Below are 20342 nucleotides of genomic sequence, written 5' to 3'. Positions count from 1 at the left end.
AAATCAATTAATGTAATACACCATATCAACAAATCAATGCAGAAAAACCACATGATCATCTCGATTGATGCAGAAAAGGGATTTGACAAAATTCAATATCATTTCTTGTTGAAAACACTTCAAAGGATAGGAATAGAAAGGAACTTCCTAAATGATACATGGAATATATGAAAAGCCCATAGCTAGCATTATCCTCTATGGGGAAAAACTGAAAACTTTCCCCCTAAGATCAGGAAGAAGACAAGGATGTCCACTATCACCACTGTTATTCAACATTGCATTGGAAGTTCTAGCCAGAGCAATTAAACAAGAAAAAGAAATACAAGGCATTAAAATTGGAAAGGAAGAAGTAAAACTCTCACTCTTTGCAGGTGATATGATTCTATATGTCGAAAATCCCAAACAAATCCACAGCAAAACTACTAGAGCTAAAAATGAGTAAAGCAAAGTAGCAGGTTACAAGATCAACACTCAAAAATCTGTAGTGTTTCAATACATTAGCAATGAACAATCTGAGGGGGAAATGAAGAAAATTCCATTTACAATTGCAACCAAAAGAATGAAATATTTAGGAATAAATGTAACTAAAGAGACAAAAGACCTATACAAAGAAAACTACAAGAAATTGTTAAAAGAAATCACAGAAGACCTAAATAAATGGAAGGGCATACTGTGTTTATGGATGGGAAGACTAAATATAGTTAAGATGTCAATTCTACCTAAATTGATTTACAGATTCGATGCAATACCAATTAAAATCCCAAAAACTTACTTTTAAGAACTAGAAAAAAACAATAACCAAATTTATCTAGAAATTTAGGGGCAGGGTGACCTGAATAGCTAAAACTATCCTGAGGAAAACAAAAAATGAAGTCAGAGGTCTCACACTACCTGACTGTCAGGCGTATTATGAAGCTATAGTGGTCAAAACAACATGGTACTGGCATAGATATACTGATAATGGAATAGAATAGAGTGTTCAGATATAGACCCTCTCATCTATGGACAATTGATCTTTGATAAGGCAGTCAAGCCAACTCACCTGGGACAGAATAGTCTCTTCAATCAATGGTGCCTAGAGAACTGGATATCTATATGCAAAAGAATGAAAGAGGATTCATATCTCACACCCTATACAAAAATTAATTCAAAATGGATCAAAGACGTAAACATTAGATTTCAGACCATAAAACTGTTAGAAGAAAATGTAGGGAGATATCTTATAAATCTTAGAATAGGAGGCGGTTTCCTAGACCTTTTACCCAAAGCACGAGCACTGAAGAAAGAATGAAATAAATGGGAACTCCTCAAAATTTAAACACTTTGGTGCATCAAAGAACTTCGTCAAGAAAGTAAAAAGACAGCCTACACAATGGGAGGCAATATTTGGAAATGATATATCAGATAAAGGCCTAGTATCCAAAACATATAAAGTGATTGTTCAATTCAACAACAAAAAGACAGACAACCCAATTACAAATTGGGCAAAAGTCTTGAACAGACACTTCTCAGAAGAGGAAATTCAAAAGGCACATGAAAAGATGCTCAACTTCCCTGGCTATTAGGAAAATGCAAATCAAAACCACATTGAGATATCATCTCACACCCAAGAGAATGGCCATTATCAATAAAACAGAAAATGACAAGTGCTGGAGAGGATGTGGAGAAAGGGGCACACTTATTCACTGTTGGTGGGAATGTCAAATGGTACAACCACCGTGGAAGGCAGTTTGGAGTTCTTCAGGAAGTTAAGTATAGAATTGCCATATAATCCGGCAATACCATTGCTAGGTATCTACTCAGAGGACATGAGGGCAAAGACACAAATGAACATTTGCATATCAATGTTTATAGCAGCATTATTTACAATTGCCAAGAGATGTAAACAGCCCAAATGTCCATCAACAGACAGGTGGCTAAACAAACTGTGGCATATACATACAATGGAATATTATGCAGCCATAAGACAGAATAAAGTTATGAAGAATATAACAACATGGATGGACCTTAAGGACATTATGCTGAGTGAGATTAGCCAGAAACAAAAGGACAAATACTGTATGATCTCACTGATACGAAATGACATTAGTGAATAAACTTGGAGAATTTCATTGGTAACAGAGACCATCAGGAGATAGAAATAGGGTAAGATATTCGGTAGTTGGAGCTGAAGGGATACAGATTGTGCAACAGGACTGATTGTAAAAACTCAGAAATGGTTAGCACAATACTACCTAACTGTAATACAATTATGTTAAAACACTGAATGAAGCTGAATGTGAGAATGATAGAGGGAGGAGGGCTGGGGGCACAAACGAAATCTGAAAGAAAGATAGATGATAAAGACTGAGATGGTATAATCTAGGAATGCCTAGAGTGTATAATTATAGTGACTAAATGTACAAATTAAGAAAATGTTTTTGCTTGAGGAAGAACATAGGAATGTCATTACTGCATGGTGTTGAAAATTGATAGTAATTCATATTTTAAAATTTTAACTTATGTGAGAGCAAAGCAAAAACTGTTTATTTGGTACAAAATTTATATTTTGACTAGTGCATTTCCTAATATAACTTATGTAGATAGCTTAATTGAACACCATAAGTACATGGAACCTTGAGTAGGGCATGAGATTTTGTTGGTTTGTCCAGAGAGATGCCCCAGTAAATCCCAGAGTGATTTGAACAGTGAATAAAAAAGTATTTGCAAAATCCCCTTCGGGGAATGGTGAGAAAGGGGGTAAATTCAACTTCCCCAAGTTGAATTCTTGATATTCTCACAAGCAGTGCAGACAACCAAAGCAATAGGCTGAGCCCCCAATCCTGAGGTTTTTTTTATATGAAACTTAACCACACAAAGGGTAGGTCAAGCCTACTTAAAATTAGGCCTAAGAGTCACCCTCAAAAGAACCTCTTTGGTTGCTCAGGTGTGGCCTCTCTCTCCAGCCAACACAACAAGCAAGCTCACCACCCTCCCCCTGTCTGTGTGGGACATGACTCCCAGGGGTGTGGACCTTCCTGGCAACGTGGGACAGAAATCCTGGAATGAGCTGAGACTCAGCATCAAGGGATTGAGAAAACCCTAGAATGAGCTGAGACTCAGCATAAAGGGGTTGAGAAAAACTTCTCAACCAAAAGGGGGAAGAGTGAAATGAGACAAAATAAAGTGTCAATGGCTGAGAGATTCCAAACAGAGTCAAGAGATTATCCTGGAGGTTATTCTTACGCATCAAATGGTTATCACCTCATCAGTCAAGATGTAATTGAAAGACTGGAGGGAACTGCCTGAAAATGTAGAGCTGTGTTCCAGTAGCCATGTTTATTGAAGATGATTGTATAATGAAATAGGTTTCACAATGTGACTGTGTGATTGTGAAAACCTCCTGTATGATGCTCCTTTTATCTACCTTATCAACAGATGAGTAAAACATATGGAATAAAAATAAATAATAGGGGGAACAAATGTTAAAATAAATTTAGTTTGAAATGCTAGTGATCAATGAAAGGGAGGGGTAAGGGGTATGGTATGTATGAATTTTTTTCTGTTGTCTTTTTCTTTTTCTGAATTCACGCAAATGTTCTAAGAAATGATCATGATGATGAATATGCAACTATGTGATGATATTGTGAATTACTGATTATATATGTAGAACGGAATGATCATAAGAATGTTTGTGTTTGTTGTTATCTTTTTTAAAAGATATTAAAAATTAATTTAAAAAAATGAGGGGACTCCCTCTCTCCTGAGGGACAACATTTGGAGGAAAAACCCTTGTATTTGGGCATATGTGGTTATTTAATATTTTGTCTTTCCTCAACCCTATTTTTTCCAACCTCTCTGAAATGTTTCATGCAGTTTTCCCACTCTCCTTCCTCCTCCTGGCCACTCCTCCTCTCTCTCCTTTGCTGCATTCTCTCCTCTAACGGACCTTTAAATGTTAGAGTCCCTTCAAGGCTTGTTCTCAGACCCTCTTCTCTCCTTGCGTGATGTCCATGACTTCTGGGTCATATCCTCTAAGAAGGAGAGTACTTACCCTCCACTTTGTCTTCTTTCTCACTGGCTAGAAATGGTGGTAGCCAGTGATCTTGAGACAGAGATCAAGTGTTAAGAGAAAATAGACTTCCATTTTATTTAAGCCACTGTGTGTTAGGGTTTCTGTTGGTTTTGGTTTTGGTAGTTTACATTATTTAACATTTATTACAACTAGTTGGTGATGTGATAAGACAATGATCAAGTGGCCTGAATATTGGTCATGATTACAACAAAGCTTAATCCAACCTGGCATTTTACAAATGAAACTGTGAAGACATGTTTAAATATGTATGAGTATGTATAAAAGTGATATTGGAAAAATTATACAGCTTTCAAAAATATAGGGCCCACTAATGCTATTTTACCACATTCAGCTCTCACTTTTCTCTGAAAAAGAAAAGTTTTTTAAATTTTTCGAAGCCTTCTGATAACCAGGCAGTACCATGGTGGGGAAAGAAGAAAACCATAAAGTTTGCAGTAGTTCTCTGTGAAGGGAAACATTAGGGAAGCAAAATAAATTTGGCTTTAAGAAGCACTTCAGAAAGAATATTTTTGCTTTAAACAATATTGTATGCAGTACTTTGTGAAGAGACCCACATGTTTTCTTGTTAAGATACTGTTATGAAGAAGTCCTGACAAATCAACATCTCTACTTTATTTGGGGCATCAAAACAATGCAACCAAGTGACGAAATGATTACGACCATAAAGAATTCATCTTAGCAGTCAAGTGTTCCTTGGCCTTAAGAAATGGACTCTTTATGATATAACAGTCAATTCTATGTTTCTCATCCCAGGTTCAGAACAAGAAATAATTTTTTATATAAAACAGCATCATTCTAATGAAGTCATTTAAAATGTGTATTCCCTTTGTGTTTTAAGGTATGTAGCATCCAACAGGAGTCTTTATATAAATTTATTGTTTTAGAAAGTATCAACATGAAGTGTAATTTTCATTCATTTATTATGAAACATGTCAATTCCCCTTATTTTCATGCATACCGAAATATTGTACCAATCTTTGGTTTCATAAAACCAGGGTTCACGTTATAATTTAAGTTTCCTTTGTCACATACAGTAATGTAATAAATGTACATTGCCTGGTGGTTTCATTTTCATACATACACAGAATCAGAGTACAAGAAACTGACAGTTAAACTTTCAGCTATCCAGAAAAGGTACCTTTCTTTCCTGATTCATTTTAATTCATGTTTAAGTTCCCGTAACATCTCACTTGAGCAACCAGAGTTCTCTTAAAAAAAAATCAGTATTTTCGTGTAGGTCTGAATGAAGTGTCAGCAATACTGACAAAGTTCTTACACCCTTAGCTGTCATGGACTCGAAGGCAAGTGATCCGCTAGAGTGTGAAATGCCACAAGAAGTCATCAACAAGGCAGGAGAGTTACGTCAGTCCAATTTCTTCAAGAACACTATGTGGGGTTTCAGATTCCTCCTGCAGGAAATCTGCCTGCTCAATGGCCTTGAGGACATTTTTCTTGGATGTTTTCTGTACTTCTCCTCCCAAGAGAAACTTCTAAAATAAAGTAAGCCTTTTCAAAATTGAAGTTGACCTCAAGTTCACACGCACTGCCAAAAGACTTGTGAAGCAATTCCACGTAACCAGGAATTAGTTCCATGGTAATTAGTTTATTGTCCTGATTCTCAATAGTACAGCAAATACGGACTAATACAGACTAGCTTATCTTTCGTAAACAGTCTTCAGATTTTGCCACTCAGAAAGCTGCACGATAGGTTTATGTGCTACGACGGTTTGAACAAGTTCCCTTGTGATCGTTTCTTCTTGTCTGACAGCGGGACACCCCGTTTCTATAGTCAAAGCTTTCCTTGATGACTAAAAAGCAACATAAACTGCATTGTGGCCAAAGGCCACAGGCGCAGCGGCTGGGGGGAAACCCCTCTTGAGTCACTCTTGATTCCTCTCTTTTCTTAGCTTTGGAGCTATTCTCTCCATTTTTGTTCTTCGCTTCCCAATACATTTTCCCATTGAACTGGAAAAGTGATCTTGGAACGTACCCTGTCACTCCCTTAATGAAAAGCCACGGAAGGGTTTCTAAATTTCTTAGAATTTAGAATCAAATCTAAACTCAGTGTGGTCTACAAGGCCCTGCCTCTCTCTCTGACCCTCATGCATCCCTCTCCCTCTTGTTCCTGGACTCCCAACAGAAGGGTCTTCTTTCAGTTCCTGGACTGATCAAAACTCTTACCCCCCTCAGAACCTTCGCATATACTGCTCCGTTGAGACAAACCTGGATCTCTGAACTGTTTGTTATTGGATCTTTTTGTGTACAGCAGCCTAAAGCAAATCAAATAGATATGAAAAACAGAAGGGAAATCCAATATGTAGATTACTGGCACGTTGTAAGGGAAAGATACATTTGTATAGTCTGTGCACTTCAGCTGGGAGGGCTGGCTGTCATCCCAGAAGGAAATACACTTTGATAGACCTTCCTTCTAGGTCCTAGGAAGCTCCTCTCGGTCCCTAGCCGGTTCCCAAAGGACCACCTGACCCCGGTCATATAAGCTAATTGGAATTCAGCCACTACTATGTAAAGATAACATATAAATTGTACGCAAGCAGTTAGAGGCAGGAGGAAAAAGGAGGAGAATCTTGTGATAAAAAAGTCTCATCAGAATCTTATAGGGAAAAGAATGCTCTGCTGTGGATTTTTACTAATGAGTCTGAATGCTGTCTCCAAGATTTCCCAGCACTTCTCTTCAGGTGTTGGTGCTATCTTCTCTGGTGATGTAACTATGCCTTATTTTTAAAAAACTCTTTTAATTACTTTATTTTAATTACTTTCCTAATAAACTCTGTTTTCTCTATCACTGAAGTCTGTGTTGTCCGCAAATCTGAGCCTATAAGTGGCCACAAATATAATGCTGCCTTTCATGCAACACATGTCTGAAAGAAAATTCCAGAACAAATGGAAGATAGCTCAAGGAAAACTTTAATCTTCATATGAAAAGGCCCTGCCTGCCATGGTCAGAGCAAAGTTAACAAAAACTGTCCAATATGTGGATATACATGGCTAATGTGAATTTCAAAGCTCAAGAAGGGAACAGATTTTCAGGAGTTAAAAAAAAATCAACAAAGATATAAAATCAAGCCTCTTGTGTCACAGAATGACAGGATATATAAGCAGGACAGTACATATATAGTTTTTTTTTTTTAGGGGGAAAGGCTTTGTGTGATTCAATACTGTGGTAGTTAGATTCAGTTGTCAACTTGGCCAGATGAAGACACCTAGTTCTGTTGCTGTGGACATGAGCCAACGGTAAGTGAACCTCATCTGTTGCTCATTACATCCGCAGTCGGCTAGGAGGTGTGCCTGTTGTAACGAATGACATTTGACTTAATTGGCTGGTGCTTAAATGAGAGAGCTCAATGTAACACAGCCAAGCAGCTCAGCATACCTCATCTCAGCACTCTCACCTCAGCCCAGGCCTTTGGAGATGCAGAAAGAAATCACCCCAGGGAAAGCTGTTGGAACCCAGAGGCCTGGAGAGAAGGCCAGCAGAGATCACCCTGTGCCTTCCCATGTAAGAAAGAACCTCAGCGGAAAGTTAGCTGCCTTTTCTCTGAAGAACTAACAAAATAAATCCCTATTTATTAAAGGCCAATCCATCTCTGGTGTGTTGCATTCGGGCAGCTAGCAAACTAGAACAGAAACTTTATCAATTCATGCATGAAAGCCACAGAAATCATTTCCATATATATGTATGGGCTCTGAAGACTACCCACAGTAAAAAATTCACACCCAGGTATATTATAGATGACTGAAAGATTAATCAAAATAAAACTTTCAAAGCATAAGTTATATGGTAGAAATCCTAATGGTAGAAATCCATCAAATGCAGAAAGTAAGTCTGAATAATTACTGTGAAGGGGATTAAAAAGGACTGCAACTCTCTCCTGGCAATGCAGAGGCGAACAGCTGCTTCAGCATGAATCTGAACATCTCCTCCCAGCCACTGGCTGCCAGACGTTCATTGAAGGGAATGATGACTACAAACTTCATACCATTTATGAAGAGGGTATGGCCACAGAAATTGCAATCTATGCTCTGGATGAAGAGTGCCAGGATTGTGTTGTTTAAAGCAATGGTGAAAATGACAAATGAGGTTTCCCCATGAAGCAGGGTGTCTTGACCCATGGCCGAGTCCACCTGCGACTGAGTAAAGGGCATTCTTATTATACAAGAATAAGGAGAACTGGAGCAAGAAAGCACAAATCTGTTCAGGGTTGTGTTGGGTATGCCAATCTGAGTGTTCTCAAATTGTCGTAAAGAAAGGAGAGAAGGATATTCCTGGGCTCACCGAGATGACTGTGCCCCATTGCCTGGGGCCCAGAAGAGCCAGCAGATTTTTCAATTTCTCTGAAGAAGATGATGTCTGCCAACATGTTGTGAGAAAGCCCCTGAACAAAGAAGGCAAGAAACCCAGAACCAAAGCACCCAAGATTCAGCTTCTTGTTACTCCACGTGTCCTGCAACACAAACCTCAGCATGTTGCTCTGAAGAAACAGCACACTAGAAAAATAAGGAAGAGGCCACAGAATATGCTGAACTTTTGGCCAAGGGAGAGGAGGTCAAAGAAAAATACCAGGAACAGCTTTCCAAGAGATGGAGACCATCCTCTGAGAGCTTATATTAAATCTAAAAAAGAAAAAGCACTGCTAATGTTAAAAATAATTCAATTTTAACCTATTTTAAAAAAGCTTTTTTAAAATAAAAATAATTTGATTATTTTTTCTAGGAATATTTCTGTTATTCTTAAAGGTAAATATGAACTTGAAGCCAAAATAAATAATGTTTTAATGAAAAACAAATAATAATTTGGCTCAATTATCCCAGGTTATATTATCTTAAAGAGGAAGTAGCTAGGGGAGGAATGGGAAAAAAACATGAGAGGGGGGAGTCAATAGCTGTGTTTTACTTGTGATAATAAAGAAATACTGTTTGTGATAATAAATAAATACTTTTGGTTGGATTCAGGTGCCAACTTGGTCAGGTGATGGTACCCATTAGTCTGCCAGGGTATTTCATGGCTGGTTGATAAACCAGGAGCTGGTTTAAATCATTGGTCAGTTGACTGTACCTGTAATTGATTACATCTATAATCAACTATGGGTGTGCCTTCAATTGATTGATTCAATCAGTTGGCGATTTTTGAGAAGAACAGAGAATTTTCACTGCTTCTTCAGCCAGCCAGCCTCTCCCGTGGAGTTCGTAGAGACCCTTCATTAGAGTTGCCAGCCTCGCGGCCTGCCCTGTGGCTTTTGGACTCTTGCATCCCCAAAGTTGCATGAGACATTTTTATAAATCTCATATTTACAGATATCCTGTTGGTTCTGCTTCTCTAGAGAACCCTAACTAGTACACTGCTCAAGTATTTTTTTCTTTGATTTTTTTTTAATTAGGCTTACAGAAAAAGGCAGGAAGTAGAGAATTCAAATAAACTCTCACACACAGTTCTCCCTTTTATGAACACTTTAGGCATTAGTATGGTACCTTTATTACAAGTGATGAAACAGTATTATAATTGTATTATTAACTATAGCCCATACTTTACATTAGAGTTCATGGTTTGTTTTATATGGTTCTATGGTTTTTTAAAAAATGTTCAAGTGTTCTTATTTAGTGCAATATATATATAAGAACAGAATATTGTCCATGCAGGCTCCTTGTAGAATCAGAATTACCATTCCAATGGTTTGAGACGCTAATGCTCTAATGACATCTGGTTACCCCATGGTGCCCAGAAGACCCAGTCTGCTCCTGGCAGTTTTATAAAGAGCCATTGGTTTATCGCTATGCCATGACTTGGTCATATTTATGACTGACCAGTATTAAAACTTTCTTGCATTTCCAGAATAAGTTTACCACCTACTTGGCCACAGCTTAGCATTTTAAAAATGTGTCCTGGACTTTACTTGGTAGTATTTTATTTGGGATTTCAGTAAATGAAATTAGTCTGTAGTACTATATATTACTATTGTCAAGTTTTGGTACCAGGATTTAACGGCCTTATAAAAATGCATTGGAATCAGTGGCAGAGAGAGTTTAAATACAGTCGACAGGCTACTCTGGAGGTTGTTCTTATGCAAGCTTCAGACATTGCTACCTATCATAACTTGCCAAACCCCAACCAAAACCATTCCAGCCAATTCTAAAGAACACCTGGGGCAGTATTTGGATTCTGTGAAGGTTCTGTACACTAGGGTGGGTTTCTGGAAACCTACAACCTCCAGATGGGTCCCTGGACCAGATAAGTCTGGAAACCTAGAGGGCCCAGCCTCTCCAGAACATCAGCTAATTCCATCTCCCTACCCCATATTGTTCACAGCCCCTTCCAACATGAAAAAGTTAGAATGGCCATAGTCTAAAGAGAGGGATAGAAAGATCAAAGGTTCGATGGTGGAGTTACACAGAGAAGGTAGGATTTAGTAAATGAATGTGATTGCCAAATCATTAAATTGATATCTCTTTTAGTCTCCAGTATCTTAGAGCAGTTAGAAGTAAAAACCTAAAATTGTGAAATTGTAGCCATGGCAAACTCTGAAATATATTCTATAAATTGTGGTGCTGTGCTTTGAAACTTACTGCTTTTTGGCATATGTTATTTTTCACAAAAAATTAAGAAAAAAAGTCAATCGTGATGAAAAAAAAATATTTAAGCCTTCTAGCCTCCTATATTCTGGAGCAACTAGAAGGAAAAATCTGAGAAGATCATATGGTAGCCCATGACAAACTCTGGGATCTGTCCTGTAACTACTTGTTGAAGAGTACTTTGAAAGCTATTGCTTTTTTTATTTCTTTGCTTTGTATATATGCTATACTATACAATTGAAAAGTTTTAAAAAATGCATTGGAGGCCCTGCCCAACCAAAATGGTGGAGTGAGAAACTCTAGGGCTCCATCTCTTCATAGGAACTTTAAACAACCTGCAAGACCTGACTGAAACATCTTTCTCAAAGCCCTGGAAACAATTAAAAGTGACATTTTAAAGTGCAGTAACAGGTGAGTGGTGAATCAAGAAAAAGGCAACTTAAAAATGTCAGTTGGCTGACCCCTCCTCCCCCTCCTATGGGCATGGCATGGAGCCAACCTGTGCTCCCAGTGTGGGCCCTGAAGCCAGTTCCAAAGGGAAGAGAGAAACCCTTGTGCGCCTACTATGGTGCATGTAAGTCTGTGCCAGTCTGTCTGGGAGAAGTCTGAAAGACCTAAGCAGGACATGGATTGCAGGTTTGCCATCCCAGAACTTGCCCTGTGCTTAAGGGTGGCTCACAGAATTCTCCTAAAGAACGCCAAGGATAATGGTAAATTTGCAGCTGTCTGGGGAAGGGGATTACTGGCTCTGGGACATACAAGGGAGCATCTGGACCATGAGGAAACACTGTTTCCTAGGGAAAAGGGGACATTTGGATCTTTGTAAACAGGGGAATTCCTAGGGCCATATGTGCCTGACTAGAACAATACACATGTGCAAAAAAAAGGACCAGGGAGCACCCTATTCTTTTGGCTTGGGTTGTTCTCTAAACTCATTGTTAGGAGAGAGAGGCTTGAAATATGAAAATATCCAGCAGGAAGTGGGTGCAAGGGTAGTTCAGTGGTAGAATTCTCATCTGCCATGTGGGAGACCTGGGTTCGATTCCTGGCCCATGCACTTACTTCCCCAAAACAAACAAAGGAAAAAAACAAACAAAAATTCAACAAATGATGATGCAATAATGGGATACTCACATGGAAAAAGAATGAAATGTGACCTCTGCCATACAGCATACAAAAAAAAAAAAAAAAAGATTACAGGAAGCTATGCCTATGCAAATTAGATGAAAGCATTAGAAACCAAGGAGGAGAACCAAACCTGGGACATACCAGACAAAGACTTTAAAAATGGTTCTATATATGCTCAAAAAACTAAAGGAAAACATGGACAAAGAACTAAAGGACATCAGGAAAACAACAGATGAATACAAAGAGATTATCAATAAAGAGATGGAAATCATGAAAAGGAACCAAACAGAGCTGAGGACCACAGAGACAGAAATAAAAAGTCTTCAGAGAGGCTCAGCATCAGTTTGGAAGTGGCAGAAGAAAGAATCAATGATATGAAGATAAGACAAAATCATTCAGTCTGAGGAGGAGAAAGAAAAAAGAAATGGAAGAAAAGTGAACAGAGCCTGAGAGACCTCTAGGACACCATCAGCTTATCAAAATACATAGTGTGGGAGTCTTTGATGGAGAAGAAAGAGAGAAAGGAGCAGAGAGAATATTCAAATAAATAATGGCTGAAAACTGAAATAAAGGCATGAATATACACACCCAAGAGGCTTAATGAACTCCACAAACAGGATAGACTGAAACAGACACAGAGCAAGGCATATTATAAGCAAACTGATGAATGCTGTAAGTTGAATAGAGACTCCTGAAAGCCCAAAGAGAGATGCAAGGGAGACTCAATAAGATTAAGTGCCATTTCCCATCAGAAAACTGACAAGTCATAGGGCAGAAACTTGTGGCCTCCTCCTCCCCTCCTCCCCTCTCCCCATTGCTGCAGAGGGCTGAAACTCGTGATCCTTCCCCCACTCCCCTTCCCCCTGCTGCAATTTGTGATTCCCCCTGCTAAACGTTCCTGGAGCAAAAATCACAGGACTCATAGCATGGCTCCAACAATAAGGAGAAAACAGGTCAGAATAGGCACAGTGAAGAAGGAAGCCAGAACACCAGCCAATGGCAAACAGACGAGTCTCCAAAAGCAGAATTCAAGACCAATCAGGAATGGTCAACTTTAGAATATGTAAGGAGGAACACATTGCAACGCGGGTGGACAATTTTCTTCAGGCTCTTGAAGAAAGTGTTCCTTTCCCCTCTTGTCCAAAGAGAAGGACACAAATATGCAAATTCAAGAGCCCCAACATACTCCAAACAGAATAGAAGGAAACAGATCCACTCCAAGACACATACTATTCAGACTGTCAGATGCTGAAGAGGAGAAAATTCTGAAAGCATTAAGAGAAAAGTGATTCACCACATACAAAGGAAGCCGAATAAGACCAAGCAATGATTTCTCATCAGACACCACGGAGGCGAGAAGGCAGTGATATGATATATTTAAGATACTGAAAGTGAAAAATTGCAAGCCAAGAATTCTCAATCCAGCAAAGCTGTTCTTCAAAAATGAGGGAGAGTTTTAAATATTCACAGATAAACAGAAACTGAGAGTTTGTTAATAAGAGATTAGCCCTATGAGAATTACAAAAGGGAATGCTGCCAGCTGAAAAGAAAAGACAAGAGAGAACGGTCTGGATGAAGGTACAAAATTGAAGTGTATTAGTAAGGGTAATTTAAAGGATAAAAAGAGAAAAAATAGACCTGACAAATAAAAATCAAATGATATAGTTGAATTAAGAACTGGCTTTATAATAATAACTTTGAATGTTAATGCATTAACCCCCCCAATCAAAAGATGCAGATTGGCTGAATGGATTAAAAAAATATGATCCATCTATAGGCTGTTTACAAGCAACTAATTTTAGACCCAAAAATACATATAGGTTGAAAGCGAAAGAATTGGAAAAGATACTTTATGCAAGTTGTAGCAAAAAAAAAAAAAAAAAGAGCTGGGACAGTGTTTAGTTTGATAAATGCTGACAAAAAGCAATATATTAGAAACGGAATGGCTTTTGAAAATAGAACTTATTAAGTTATAGGCCTTAAAAATGTCAAAACTAAGGCATACAGAAAAAGATACCTTGACTCAAGAAAAGCCGATGTCTGTCAAATAGGAAGGCACTTGGCTGGCATCTGCTGGTCCTTGTTCCCAGTTCCAGTGCTTTCAGCTTCTGATTCCAGTGATTTCCTCTCAAGCATCTGTGGGCCTTCACTTGGCTCCTCTGGGGCAAAACTTTGGGTTCTGGCTTGCTTAGCATTGCATGGGAATGTTTTCTCTTTTAAAGGACTCCAGTAAACGAATCAAGACCCACCCTGGATGGGCGGAGTCACGTCTCCATCTAATCAAAATGTCACATCCACAACTGGTGTGTCACAGCGCTATGGCAACAATCCAATCAAAGTTTCTACCCACAATATTGAATCAATATTAAAAGAAACATGGCAGGACCCACAAGATTGGATTAGAAAAAAGACATGGCTTTTCTGGGTTACATAATAGCTTCAAACAGGCACTAATATCAAACAAAATAGATTTTAAATGCAAGATGTTAGAAGAGATAAAGGGGACAATATATCAATAACAACAGCAATTCACTAACAAGAAATAACAATCATAAATACCTATGCTCCTACTCGAGGAGCCCCAAAGTACATGAGGCAAACAATGGCAAAACTGAAGGAAGTAATAAATGAGTCTACCATAGCAGTGGGAGATTTCAACGCACCACTCTCTCCAATGGAAAGAACATCTAAACAGAAGATCAATAAAGAAACAGAGAATGTAAGATGGAGAACTTAAATATGATAAATAAACTAGACCTAACAGACATATATAGACCACATGCTGGGGCACAAAACAGGTCTTAATAAATTTTAAAAGATTGAAATTATACAAAGCACTTTCTCTGACCACAATGGAATGAAGCTGGAACTCAGTAACAAACAGATAACCAGAAAGTACACAAATATGTGGAAGTTGAACAGCACACGCTTTTTGCTGTTGTTGTTTTATGTTTTTATTGACAGAACATAACAACATACAAACACGAACATTCTTAACATATGAACATTCCATTCTCGGTATATAATCAATAACTCACAATATCATCACATAGTTGTATATTCATCACTATGATGAATTTTACCAAGCATTCCAAGAAGAATTACACTTTTCCTGCTCAAAGTCTTCCAAGAAAATTGAAGAAGGAATACTATCAAACTCATTGTATGCAGCAAACAACTACCCTAATATCAAAACCAGGAAAAGATCCTACAAAAAAAGAAAACTTCAGACCAATCTCTCTAATGAATATAGACGCAAAAACCCTCAACAAAATACTTGCATACTGAATTGAATAGCACATTAAAATAATTATACACCATGACCAAGTGGGTTTTATCCCATGTATGCAGGGGTGGCTCAATATTAGAAAATCAATCATTGTATTTGGCAAAATTCAACATCCTTGCAGGATAAAAACACTTCAAAATGTAGGAACTGAAGGACACTTCCTCAGCATGATAAAGGGCATATATGAAGCATCCATAGCTAACACTGTATTCAATGGGGAGAGACTGAAAGCTTTCCAAAATCAGGAACAAGACAAAGATGCCCTCTGTCACCACTGCTATTTGTCATCGTGCTAGAAGACACAGCTAGAGGTATTAGGGAAGAAAAAGAAACAACAGTCATCCAAATTGGAATGGAAGAAGAAAAACTATCACTATTGCAGATGCCATGATACTATATTTAGAAAATCCCCCCCAAGAAACTACAATAGAGCTACATAAGCTAATAAATAAATTCAGCAAAATGTCAGGATGCAAGATCAACACTCAAATATCAATGGTGTTTCTATACACTAATAATGAGCTATCTGAGGAGGTAATTAAGAAAAAAAATCCATTTACAATGGCAACTAAAAGAATCAAATACCTAGGAATAAATTTAACCAAGGATATAAAGGACTCATACACTGAAAACTATAAAACATTGCTAAGAGAAATCAAAGAAGATCTGAATAAGTGGAAAGACATCCTGTGTTCATGGATTGAAAGGCTAAATGTCACTAAGATATCAATTCTCCCCAAATTGATCTATGGATTCAATACAATCCCAATAAAAATTCCAACAGAATATTTTGCTGAAATGGAAAAGCTAATCATCAATTTTATTTAGAAGGATAAGGGGCCTCAAATAGCTAAAAATATCTTTAAAAAGAAAAACGAAATGGGAGGTTTCATGTTTCTTGTCTTTAAAGCATATTACAAAGCCACAGTGGTGAAAACAGCATGGTACTGGCATAAAGACAGGCATATTAAGAGTTCAGAAATAGATCCTCAGATCTATGGTCAATTGATTTTTATTTTATTTTTTTTACTGATATATATTCATATACCATGTAATCATCAGAAATGTACAATCAATGGTTTAAAATATCATCATATAGCTGTGCATTTATCACAATTGACTTTTTTTTCTTTTTGTGCGAAATAACATTTTTACAAAAAAGCAATACATTTCAAAGCACACTGCAGCAATTAGTTGTAGAAAAGATTTCAGAGTTTGGTATGGGTTACACTTCCACAACTTTAGGTTTTCATTTCCAGCTGCTCTAAGACACTGAGGTCTAAAAGAAATATCAACACAATGATTCAACAATCATACTCATTTGCTAAACCTTACTCTCTCCATACAACTCCACCATCACCTTTGATCCTTCTTCCACTCTTCACGGTCAAGTGATTTTTGACAAAGCTCCCATGCCCACTCAACTGAAACAAAATAGTTTTTTCAAAAGTTGTGTTGGGAGAACTGGATATACATAACGAAAAGAATGAAAGAGGCCCTCTATCTCACAGCCTATACAAAAATTAAGGCAAAATGGATTAAAGACCTAAATATAAGAACCATTACCATAAAACTCCTAGAAGAAAATGTAGGGAAACAGCTCCAAGATCTAGTGATAGGTGGTAGTTTCTTAGACTTTACACCCAAAACACAAGCAAAAAAGAAAAAAATAGATAAATGGGAACTCCTCAAAATAGAATACTTCAGTGCTTCAAAGGACTTTGTCAAAAGGGTGAAAGGGCAACCAACTCAATGGGAGAAAATATTAGGAAACCATTAAGGGTTTGATATACAGAACATATAAAGAAATCCTACAACTCAATAATAAAAAGACAAACAACTCAATTAAAAATGGGCGAAAGATATGAATAGACATTTTTCTTAAGAGAAAATACAGATAGGTGCAAAATACATGAAAAGATGCTCAGCTTCACTAGCTATTAGGGAAATGCAAATCAAAACCACAAGATATCATCTCACACCTATTCGAATGGTAGCTGTTAAACAAATAGCAAACTATAAGTTTTGGAGAGGATGTATAGAAATTGGAACCATTATTCACTTCTGGTGGGAATGTAAAATGGTACACCTGCCGTGGAGGATGGTTTGGTGGTTCCTCAGGAAGCCAAGAATAGACTTGCCTTACAACCTGGCAATCTTGCTTCTTGGCATGAACCCAGAAGATCTGAAAGAAGGGACCCAGACAAACATCTGCTTACCAATGTTCATAGTGGCAATATTTACAATTGCCAAAAAGATGGAAACAACCCAAGTGCCCGTTGACAAATGAATAGATAAACAAAATGTTGCATATACATAGTATGGAATATTATTCAGTGGTAAGAAGGAATGAAGTCCTAAAGCATGTGACAACACAGATAACCTTGAGGACATTAAGTGAAATAAATCAGACACAAAAGGACAAATATTGTATGATTTCACTGAAATGAACTAATTATAAGATATAAACACATAGATATAAAATATAGACTATAAGTTACCAGGATATAGAATGAGGCTACAGAATGGGGAACAGTTGCTTAATACGTGCAGAATTTTAACTAGATTGAACTTGAACGTCTGGAAATGGACAGAGGTAATAGTAGCATGTTATTGTGAGAATAATTAACAGTGCTACGTGGTGTGTGAATGTGGTGGAAAGGGGAAGTTTAGACTCAGGTACGTCATAAGAAGGAAAGATGGTTAAAACACAGGAATGTATAACAGTGAATCTTGTAGTGGACAAGGCCCGTGATTAACTATACAAATATAAAAAATTTCTTTTCATGAACTAAAACAAATGTATGACATTATTAGAAGGAATTAATAATAGAGGGAGTTATGGGAAAAATATAACTATTGCAAACTATGGACTATAGTTAACAGTAATATTTTAATACTCTTTCATCAACAGTAAGAAATGCACTACACCAATACTATGGGTCAATAATGCAGGTGGTTAAAGGGTATGGGAGGAGTTAGGTTTTATTTTTCATTTTTATTTCTTTTTTGGAGCAATGAAAGTGTTCTAAAATTGATCATGGGGTTGCATGTACAACTATGTATGATACTGTAAGCCAGTGATTTTATACTTCAGATGGTCTGTATGGTGTGTGAATATATCTCAATAAAATTGCACCAAAAAAAAAAAAAATGAGGAAGAGAGAAGACATTCTCATATAACAAAAGCCCAGGGAGTTTGTCACCATTAGGCCAGCCCTTTAAGAATTGCTAAATAGAGTTGTACAGATTGAAAGGAAAGGATACTAGACAACAGATCAAAGCTACAAAAAGAAATGGAGCTCTCTGGTAATGACAGTGACATGGGTAAATATAAATGCACAATACTGTTGTATTTTTAGTTTGTAACTTCACTTTTTTACTTCTTAACAGGATCTAAAAGGCAAATACATAAAAATGATAAACCAAGAGTTTTGGATAGATGTGTAAATATGTAATGTGTAGCAAGAGCTACAGAGAAGGGGTAGAGGAACAGAGTTTGTGTAGGCTAAAGAAGTTAAATTGGTATCAAAGCAAATGAGATTGTTATAAAGATGTTAAAATAAAAATGTGTGCAGGGTTTCTGTTTGGGTGATGGTAAAGTTCTGGTAACATATGGTTGTAAGGGGAGTACAACACTGTAGATATGATTAATACCCCTGAATGATATGCTTGGGAGTGGTTAAGAAGGAAAAGTTTATGACATACATATATATATATATATATTTCCTCAATTTAAAAATAGGAGCAACTAAAGCAATACATGCATCTGGACCGGATTTAATAATGAAGAGGTTCAAAAATATCATTGGGACATGAAAAAACTGGAATATAGATTGAAAGGCTTATATCAATGTTATCGGTGTGATGTATAAATATTCCCACTTTCTGTTTGAGCCATATAGTGATAAAGTTTGGGAATCATTATATTTTAGCATGGAATCTAGTTAGAGGGGGTAAAAAAGACTTTCTTACATTAAAACAAAACAAAAAATCTATTAGAAGGCTGTATTCTGCATCTTGTTTCTGGCCCACCTGTTTAAATTAGATCCTGTTGAGTCCCATCTCTTTGATGAGGTCTCTTACTTTCAGGTGAGCTGGCCCAGCTAGGTGCCTTAATTGGAGGTAAGACCTGGTTAGTCCAAATGCAACGGCAGGTGCAGTTCATGCACTAAGTCACTGTATTTTTCTCTGAGGGACTGGTCAGTATACTTAATCTTCCTGACCATCCTGCCTGATACTTTAAGCACATGTTGCTTGTGTGACCTTGTGAAATGAAACTTACTCTTTAACTGGATGCTTATGTGAATATCCTGTTTCTCGGGTTTCCATGCGCTCTCTGGACTGGTACAATCTTTTGCTGTCTGGTTGTTTCCCTTGTAGCAAGTTACATATTTTATCGTGGACTTAAGAAATTTTGTTTTTGTAAAAACCATCTAGGCCCAGCACCTTTTTTTTTTTTTTTTAGCCATGGTTCTCTCCACTTATAAGCAATATTCTTTCATTTTCTTCTTGCTTCTTGGCTTATTCATGTATGGGAAGATAGATCCCTGAGCTAAAAATAAAAACCTCTATGAGTGTTTCTTGGGTGCCCTTGGCTTCACACAGTGTGATCTAATTCCAACAGCTTTCAAATGAGAAAACAGCCCTGTACGGCCACAACTACCACAAAGTACATGGGGTTGAACTTGGTCGGCGAGGCCGCAGTTTGCCGCCTTTGGTGGTGAGAAGATGAGGTTGGGAAAGAAGGCCGGGTCCGGGAGCCTTTCCAGGAGTCCAGGCCGTAAATGCTGCCAGGAGTCCACGAACACCCACCCGGAGGGGTGGGGTGGGCTGCTGCCCAGGACCCTTCCTCACCACAAAGATTGCTCACAGAACTCCGGAGCATTAACAAAGGATTAACCCGGGAGCGCTCAAGGAGTGGAGGCTGGACAAGAGGGAGTCGAGGACCGGGAATTTCCAGCAATGAAAACCAAAACGATGAATAGATTTGGCCCCTAGGCCGCCCCTCTGCCCCGGGGAGGGATCAGACGGCGGAAGGAGGGCGAACAAGCGTGCTAGAGGAGCGGCTGAGAGGTCGCGGGGCGCGAGAAAGTGCAGCTGGGGTTGCAGTCAAACACCCGTGAGGTCTCCGCCTGCCCCTCGGAGGGTGTTACTCGCCCGCGAGGGTGGTGCGCGACGGGCCGTTTGGGGCGGTTACCGCACAACGTGGTCCCCCAAAGCCTCGAGGCAGGGGCGGGCCGTTGCGGCGCGCGGGGGCGTAGA

General features: G+C 38.2%; 1 pseudogene; it reads right to left on the bottom strand.

The window, feature by feature from the left end:
• Positions 1-5018: 5018 nt before the first annotated feature.
• Positions 5019-8719, bottom strand: LOC143659369 (AP-1 complex subunit sigma-2 pseudogene; annotated as a pseudogene).
• Between the last annotated feature and the right edge of the window lie 11623 nt (positions 8720-20342).

Source organism: Tamandua tetradactyla, chromosome 16, assembly GCF_023851605.1.
Source record: "Tamandua tetradactyla isolate mTamTet1 chromosome 16, mTamTet1.pri, whole genome shotgun sequence".
NCBI classification, from domain to species: Eukaryota; Metazoa; Chordata; class Mammalia; order Pilosa; family Myrmecophagidae; genus Tamandua; species Tamandua tetradactyla.
Note: the sequence above shows the minus strand (reverse complement) of the source record. Positions and strands in the feature narration are given on the sequence as shown.